This window comes from Sturnus vulgaris, chromosome 20 (genome assembly GCF_052056855.1).
Source record: "Sturnus vulgaris isolate bStuVul1 chromosome 20, bStuVul1.hap1, whole genome shotgun sequence".
NCBI classification, from domain to species: domain Eukaryota; kingdom Metazoa; phylum Chordata; class Aves; order Passeriformes; family Sturnidae; genus Sturnus; species Sturnus vulgaris.
Window position 1 is genome coordinate 6064560 of NC_142262.1, and position 7971 is coordinate 6072530.

Below are 7971 nucleotides of genomic sequence, written 5' to 3' on the forward strand. Positions count from 1 at the left end.
TGTCCATGCAGACTCAGGGAGCCTTCCTGGATAGAAAAGTCTGATTTTGACACTCTCAGAAAGCCAGGCACAGATGAGTGGCTTGTTGAACCCCCACTGAAGGCTGTGCTCACCAGTCACTCTCTTGCAGGAGCTGAGAGCTGCAGAGCCATGGGAGTGAGGACTGGCTCATGATGAGGAGACCTTCCTCCTCCTTCCAGCAGAGAGCAGATGTTCTCGCTTCACATCGGAAAGGCATCTCTAAATCGCAGAGATGTGTATGGTGATGTCATTGTTTAGAAGTTATTAGTTATTATTTCATAGAGAAACCTGAATTTTTTTCCCTTTTAAAGATATATTGAGACGGATTCTGGGCTCCTGCCACCGCAAATATCCTGTTGATCCCATTAGTCTCATTTCAAGATCGAGGCTGCTTTCCTCATGGCACATAATTAAAAGAACACTTTGAATTTTCAGCAGCTCACAGGATGCACGGGAACCCAGGCAACAGAGGCAGCGCCCCAAAGCCATGCCAGGCATGGGGACAGGCAAGGGATGTGGTGTGACAGGTGACAGAGCAGGGTGAGTTTGGCTAGCCCCAGGAGCGAGCCACAGCTCCTGTGGTCCCTGCCCTGTGCCAGCTCCTGGCCGTGCTGGTGGCACCTGGGGTGTTTTTTAGCCAGTTCCACACGTTTTAGCTGGGTCATACCGCCTGTGTGGCCTCTCCCTGGCATGAATCATCATCACCTTGCAGAACCCAGGGGCTGCAGGAGCTGCTGGGGTTAACCCGGCCGGTGGCTGGGAGAGGGAGCCAAGCCCTGGTTTGGGGCTGCCCAGCCCGTGGTGACAGAGACAACAGGGACAAAATGAGATTCTCAGGTGCAGGAGGGGCATGGTCCAGGCTGGGAGAAGGCAGAGCTGGTGGGATCCTGCTGCCCTGTGGGGAATGTGGTGCTGTGAAGGACCAGGGCAGTCCAGTGCCAGCCCCATGCCACTCCTCATGCTCTGCACGCTGGCACCAGACCAGTCTCTCCCTGCATCCTCCCTTTTCTTGGGATAATGAGTGGGTTGGGAGATTCCAGGGCATCACAACCCCAGCTTTTCCCATGGGAGCTCTCCAAGGAACAGCCCAAGTCCTCAGACCACCCAGGGATGGGGCAAAGGGCTGGCAGGTGCCCCACACCAACCTCCCAGCAGCCCCACAGCAATGCACAGGACATCAACAGGATCAAAGCCTGGACCCAACTGTGTCCCAAGTGGCTTCATGTCCCTCAGCACAGCCCTGGGCAAGTCCCCATGAGACCTGGCTATGGCACTCAGTCACCCTCAGAACAGCAAGTGCCAAAACCTTCCCCAAAAGCCACTTTCCCACAGTACCCATGTCCTGCTTTCTTGGGACAGACACAGCTCACCTCATGGGGACCAGCTATCACCCAAAAATCACCTGGGGCTTCCCCCCACCATGGGCCTGACCCATTTCACCCCCTAGGTGTCCAGCTGTGACAGCCCTGACCTGGCCCCAGCACGGACCAGGGATGCTTTAGTCCACATCCAATCTCATGCACAGCCCCACTCAAGCAGCAGCAGTGTGGAGACACAATCCTGGCTTTATTTCAGGCCAATTTGGTCCCGGCCCTCCAAGACCAGATCTCTCCCAGCCCTGGAGCTGCCCCTGCCCTTCTCCTGCCCCAGTTCCTGCCCATAATAGTGTGAGCAGACACAGAGCACTTGCACACACAGAGGAGCCAGCAATGAAAGGGAACGTATTAATGCTCCCCTAACCATCAGAGGGGAGTTAATGACATCAAACTGGTTTGTTGTTGTTGGTTTTGATTATAATTTTTTTAAGCTCTGGCTTCTGTCATTACTGTTATATTGCATAACCAGGGAGAAATCTGAATGAAGTTAATACCTGCAGAGTGTGGTGCAGAATATTCATGTACTGTGAACCAGAATGAGGCAAATGTGAATCTTTATTACCAGTGGAGGTTGTTAAATATTTTATTTTCTGTTTGAGACACGCTGTGACACATGAAACTCAATTAGAATATAACTAAACCCCACTCTAAATTATAGATAAATGACAACAAATGAAGGGGAACAGCCTGAGCTCCCCAGTGCACAGCCTGGGGGAACGAGGGGGACAATTTTGAGAGGAGGGCAGCCCCCTCAAGACACCTCCATCCCAGCCAGCAAGCAACAACACAGCAATGTGTTTTCTCTGCAGGGCTGATTTTTGCCCTAAGACATCCTGAAGGAAACCCTCAGGGAAGGCTGGATGGATCCCATTTCTCTGCTAACCAGCTCCTGCATTCACCTGAAACAGCCCCAGCCTTCCCCCTCCCAATGCACCACAAGAACTCCTGAGCCCCCCGTGCCTGGGCTGTGTTTCCTTAAATCTGACTGTGCCTGGTCATAAAAACCACAGTAAAAAGGAAAGACAGATGTTAAGGGAAAATATATTTAAAGGGCCAAAGGCTGCACTGGTGCTGTGTTACAGAAATGCTGGGATTCTCTATCCCTTGGCTCATCAAAGCCAAACTAAGGACATGGTCAGGGATGGAAAATTAGGGGCTGAAAGGCCTTTGGGGTTAGTTCTGGAATCGTTTGTTCTGGGAGATGCTCGTCATCACTGGAGAGGTTGCATGGACTGAGTGAGTTTCAAGTGGCTGCTGCTGGGATCAAGCAGAGCCTCTGAGCAGTATCCCCAGGGATATTGCTGTGGGTGGACAGAGCACACAGGCAGACAGACATTTTCTCCCTGACCCTGCCAAAGTTCCCAGGCTGCTGGGATTCCCCTTGGTGGCCTTTAAGAGTATCCAGCAGAAGCATCCCAGTGTTGCCATGGAGATAGGGTTCAGGGGGAGCCTGGGTGCTGCACTCCTCTGGGGAGGCTGCAGGACCCCCACGGCACTGCAGCCCTTCCCCTTGGCTGTCCTGGGAGATAAAAGGGATTTAGGGACTTCATTAGTGCCACAGGATCTCATCCAGAAGCAGGGGAAGGATCTGTGGTGACGATCAAAGCCCTGGCCCTTCATTAGTGGCAGCATCCAGGACCTTCATTAGCATGTGATGAGGGAGCCCAGAAGAGCACAGGAGGATGGGGAGGAGGTGTGGAGAGGGAACAGCACCTTCCTAGAGGGGTTTTTGCCTCTGCTTCTCAGCTCTGCAAGCCTCAAGGGACACCAGGCCCTTGCTGTACCCTCCACCCCAGCCCCCTCTGGGGACTCTGCCAAAGCCCTGCAGTCACAGGGACAGTGACAGTGACACTGAACCCCTGCCCTGCATTGACCTGGCTTAACCCAGCTCAGTGCTTCAGTGCTTTCTCTCCCCAGGGTGTGTTTCCAGTCTGATTACCTCCTAATTTCGTCTCCTATCTCCTTTTGCTCTGCCTCGCTGCCTCTGCCTGCCTGCTCCCAGCACAGGATCCTCCTCCTCCTCCTCCTCTTCCTCCTCCTCCTCCTCATCCCACCTCCCAGACTGGGCCCTCCCTGAGCTCCTCGCCAGCACTGCCCACAGAAAGCAAAGCAAGAACCCATCTCCTGCCAGAGTTTAGCTCCTGCCGATTGGCTGAAGGGTTTCCAAACACTCTGGGGACACCCCCTCTTGCCAGGGCACATCCCATGCCCATAGGTTTGCTCCATTGATGCTCAGGCTGCAGCTTCACACTACAGCCAGGACCCCTCCAGCACTTCTGTCTTTGCAGACTCCCTCTAAATTAGATTCTTCTCTTTATTATCCCTGCCAACCCCTTAGGAGATGGGAAACAGCTTTATCTCCATCTTTTTCCCTTTTAATTTTTATTTGTTCACCAAAACATGGGTTTCCTTTCTTTTCTGGGAGATAAACACACCTGTTCTGGCTGCATCCCAGAGGCAGCACATCCCCAGCATGTGGTGGGGGTAGCAGCTCTCACAGCCCTCAGCTGATGGAGACCTCATTCACAGCCACTAAAACACGAGTTTTAAAGCAGAAGATGGTGAGGAAGAGAAGCCAAGAGGTGTGGAAATCTGGGTGCTGTTGGCACCCTGAGCAGGCTCCCAGGAAGGATGAGAGGGAGCAGGGCTTGGTCCAGAGGCACTACCTGAGAGCTGCTCATGCAGCCCCAGAGGGACAGGGATCCCTTGCTCCATCCTGCTCCATCCCATCCCATCCCATCCCATCCCATCCCATCCCATCCCATCCCATCCCATCCCATCCCATCCCATCCCATCCCATCCCATCCCTCTATCCCGTGACTAATTTGAGATGCAGTGGCCATTTTTAATAGGCTGCTATAAATATTCACGGGCTGTGAAAAAGGAGCCTGCCTCGTGCCCGGCTGCCAGGCCAGGAGGAAACACGAGGGACAAGGACCAAACCCTCCCTGGTGGCCACGGGAGCACAGAGACCCCAGAGGTCACTGGCACATCCCGGTTCCCGTCCCGCTGTGATGGGGATGCCCCGGTTGGTGCACACCTTGCAGGTGGCCCGAGCCAGCTCGTATCCAAATTGTGGTTGAACACCGAACCGGTTTCCTGCAGGTCGTGACATCCTCAGCAGAGCTGGGCGAGCGCACCGGCCCCGGCAGTGGCCCCGGCTGCCACAGCCGAGCCCGCATCCCGCGGAGCCGCTGTCACGGCAGCCTCGGGGCTGCTGAGCTGCACCAATTCCAAGGAATCTTGTGCTGAGCCGCAGCTGTGCCGAGCATCGCCCCGGGGATCGCCTGTCACTCACTGCCACGTCCCCAGCGCTCCCTCCCAGCCCCAAAAGCCTCATCCCAAAGGGATGTGCAGCCCCATTTCTGCATTTCTAAACACCTATTGATTGCTCCTTCATACTCTTCACCCCGTATCGATCCACTTGAGCTTCTGTGGCTCAAACTAAATTAGCTGTCGTTAATCCAGGGATAATTGCAAGCCAGCCTGTCCCAGATTCATGGGTGTCAGGGACGGGGAGGAGAGTGCTGGGTCACACAGGGACATTCAGGTTTCTCCTCGGTGGGTAAAACCCCCAAACAAGCCAGCAGCCATCAGCCCGGAGGCACCAGGGAAGTTGCCTCGGGACATCCATGCTGCAGCCAGAAACCTGGCTCCTGTGGCTGGGAGCTGCTATTCCAGCAGGGGATTTGGCCCCAAAATCTGGGCATTGCCTCCCAGCTCCAGATTTCCCCAAACCTCAGGATTCCCGATGTGGGTTTTAGTCTCAGGTGGTACCATGAAATAGTGAAATAGTGCTGCCTGCTCCTGCCAGGCTGCAGGACACAAGGAGTTAATGCCAAATTCCACCCGGCCATGGGGAGAGGAGCAGACTCAGCCCTCCTGGAGTCTTGGATAAAACCCCAGATGTAAAGCAGAGCCTGTTCCCCTTTGATTATCAGCCCAGGCTCCCTGGCAGCCCTCTGCATCCCTCTAATTTAGCAGCTCACAAAGGGCCGAAGGCAGTGGAGATGCCACTGTCACCTCACCTGCAGTGACAGCCTGGCACAGCACCTGGGGACATCCCCATGCTGGTGGCAAGGCCGTCCCTGCACTGCTGCTCTGATTCCTTCTGATTCCTCACCCCCAAAACTGCCCTCCCACCCAGGCACCCACAAACCTGCACCTTCCTCTCTGGACATCCTCCTCTGCCCTTCTGTAAAGCCTCCAAAATAAATATTTAATTTTGATTTAATGCAACAGTTACCACAGTCAGTAAATACCAAAACCATATTAAAGGAGGATTAATGGCCATGTGCACCCCTGGCCTGGCCTGCAATGACCAAGTGTCCATTGCATAACCCTTAACTGGGTGCCAATGGCCTCCTGCTGTGCCATAGGGCCCTCAGCCATCCCTCCCCACCTCTCCATGCCTTCCCAGCTCTGGCCAAGGCTGGCAGTCCCTTGAGACACAGCTGGGATTGCTGCAGCTGCCAGGCAGGAATGGGAGACTTCCAAGTGGTAACATGGTTCTAAGCATTGGCCTGTGGGTGCAGAGCCTGTTCAGAGCAGCTGAGCATTCAAAGGCAGCCAGCCTGGGGAGAGCTGTGGGTTCCTGGAGCACACAGGGGCTCTGGGAGTGGCCAGGCAGGGCACATGCTCCAGGGCCATGCACAGGGGATGCAGGGTTTGGGTAGAAATGGCCAGGACATGCTTTTGTGGGAGGGAAACTGAGGCAGCAGCTGAGTGACAGGGGACACTCCCCAGAGTCCCCACAGCACAGCCTGGCTGTGTCCCCTTGGTCCCTGGCATCAATCTGCATAGAAGGTCAGTTTAAAAAGAAAGAAGCACGTTTTGAGCAAGTGTTAGCCAGGCTCAGCTGCAAATTCACTTGTCAGGAATATTGGAATTACTTGGAGCTGGATGGAGTGAACATCTGTGCAAGGCAAACGCTGAGGCAGGGAGGGGTAGCAGGAGCTGCTGAGCCCCCCAGCCCTCTCCACTGCTTGCAGACTCCATGGGATGCCAGGGAGGGTTAGGGCAACCCAGCATGTACCCCCACCCACATCCTGCTGCAAGGGGACCCAAATTACCCAGGAGAGGAGGCTGGAACTCACCATGGCAGCTTGCTGGCTGCGAATTCCCTCTGGGTGAACACTGGAGTAACAGGATTGCCTTTGGAGGGACTCCTCATACCAGCCCCACATCTCCTGCCCCCCTGCACCTGCCTGTCATAGGTTCCCTTAATATTTTGGGGCATTATGGAGCTTTTCCATCCCTTTCAGAGCAACCACTGATCAGCACTTCCAAGCGTCTTCCTGCAGCCGCCCCCAGCTACCAAAACCTGTCTGTTCATGCCCAAAATAACCCTCAGGCAGGAGCTAACCATCCACTGAGGCATAAGCAGATCAGTGCTCAGGTGCTGACTATTTGGCCACCCAAGTGTGGGACAATGGGTGCTCACGTGTGAATTAGCCATGTGCCCAGGTTAAGAAACCTCATTATTTTGCCCGAAGTACCTTCTCAAAGGCCGGATTGCCCAAACTGCACCCCCACGTGTGTTTTGGTATTGACACTGCAGCAGGAGGCAGGCTTGGGACACTCTTCTCCATCCCCCACAACAAAGAGCTTTCAAAGCCCATTTCCCATTGATGTCACATCAATGCCACAGGAGATAAAAGCTGAGAGATCCAGAACCAGTGCTGGGTTTTCCAGGGAATATTAATTAGAGGGAAAGCCTCATTAGCACAGCAAGGGTGGCTGCTTACACTGCCTCCCCCTCACCCCGTGTGTCCCAGACCCCCCAAAGGGGCATGGTGGGTGTCAGGCCCCCATCTGCCTTGGTGGTCTGAGCAATGGGGTGCCCTGCACATCCCCCAATGTCAGTGTGAAATGTTCAAGGCGTTTTTTATTAAAAAGACACCAAGACACTGTTTCTCCCCACCCGTGGCTGCTGGGGCTCCCAGGTGAGCCCTGGGCAGGAGGAAGTTCCCCCCGTGCCATCTGCAGCAGCCTGATGGCAAACGCAAGTGCTTGTGGGGGAAAAGGCAGCACATCAGTTATTTGATGTGCTTTTGGAGAGCTTTTTTGACAGCTCTGCAGCTGGAGAGGAGCAGGGTGAGTGCAGGATGCTGCCTCCAGCCACCCTGAGCCTCTCCACTAGTGGAGAATTCCTCTGCATCTGCGACCAAAGGGAAAATAGACACTGTGAAGTGGCACAGGACCCCTGAACCCAGAGATCCCACTCCATCATCCTCCTGAGAGCCTGGGCTGCACCCACCAGCTCTGCCTCCTGGTAACTGCCCCAGAAAACAACCCTTGCAGCAAAACAGCATTTGCCATGAAATTGGAGGGTTGGTGACAGGAAAGGACAGGAAGCACCACTGGGAGGGTTTAACCATTATAATCACCACTGAGGAGCAGCACCCCAAGCCTAGCCAAGGGGTACCAAGGGGTCCAGAAGGGGGGCTGCAGCAGAATTCAAGCAGAGCCACCTCCTAGTAAGGCCATAAAGCCCAGGAGTGGCTCCAGGAACAGGCAGAGTTTGGGAAGCACAGGACATGGCCACCAGCACCCAGGGACAGCAGCAAGGCAA